This window comes from Sapajus apella, unplaced genomic scaffold, assembly GCF_009761245.1.
Source record: "Sapajus apella isolate SASKATOON/1434 unplaced genomic scaffold, GSC_monkey_1.0 scaffold43, whole genome shotgun sequence".
NCBI classification, from domain to species: domain Eukaryota; kingdom Metazoa; phylum Chordata; class Mammalia; order Primates; family Cebidae; genus Sapajus; species Sapajus apella.
The window spans coordinates 7473630-7474365 of NW_022436983.1; positions in this window are offsets into that span (position 1 = coordinate 7473630).

Genomic DNA, 736 nt, shown 5'->3' on the forward strand with positions numbered 1-736 from the left:
TTCTTTCTTTCTTTCTCTCCTTCCTTCCTTCCTTTCTTCTTTCTTTCTTTCCTCTTTCTTTGTCTTTTTCTTTCTTTCTTTCTCTCCTTCCTTCCTCCCTCTCTCCCTCCCTCCCTCTGTCTCTTTCTTTCTTTCTCTTCCTTTCTTTGTCTTTTTCTTTCTTTCTCTCTTTCTTTGTCTCTTTCTTTCTTTCTCTCCTTCCTTCCTTCCTTCCTTCCCCTCTCCCTCCCTCCCTCTCTCTCTTTTTCTCTTTCTCTTTCTTTCTTTGTCTTTTTCTTTCTTTCTCTCCTTCCTCCCTCCCTCCCTCCCTCCTTCCCTTCCTTCCTTCCTTCCTTCCTACCTTCCTCTCTTCCTTCCTTCCTCTCTCCCTCCCTCCTTCCCTTCTTCCGTCCTTCCTTCCTTCCTTCTTTCCTTCTTCCTTCCTCTCTCTCTCTCTTTCTTTCTTTCAATGGAGTCTCCCTCTGTCACCAGGCTGGAGTACAGTGGCACAATCTTGGCTCACTGCAACTGCCGCCTCCCAGATTCAAGCGAGTCTCCTGCCTCAGCCTCCTGAGTAGCTGGGACTACAGGTGCGTGCTGTCACACCCAGCTAATTTTTGTATTTTTAGTAGAAACGGGGTTTCACCATGTTGGCCAGGATGGTTTTAATCTCTTGACCTCATGATCCGCCTAACATGTCCTCTGAAAGTGCCGGGATTACAGGTGTGAGCCACTGCACCCGGCCCCTTGTATTTTT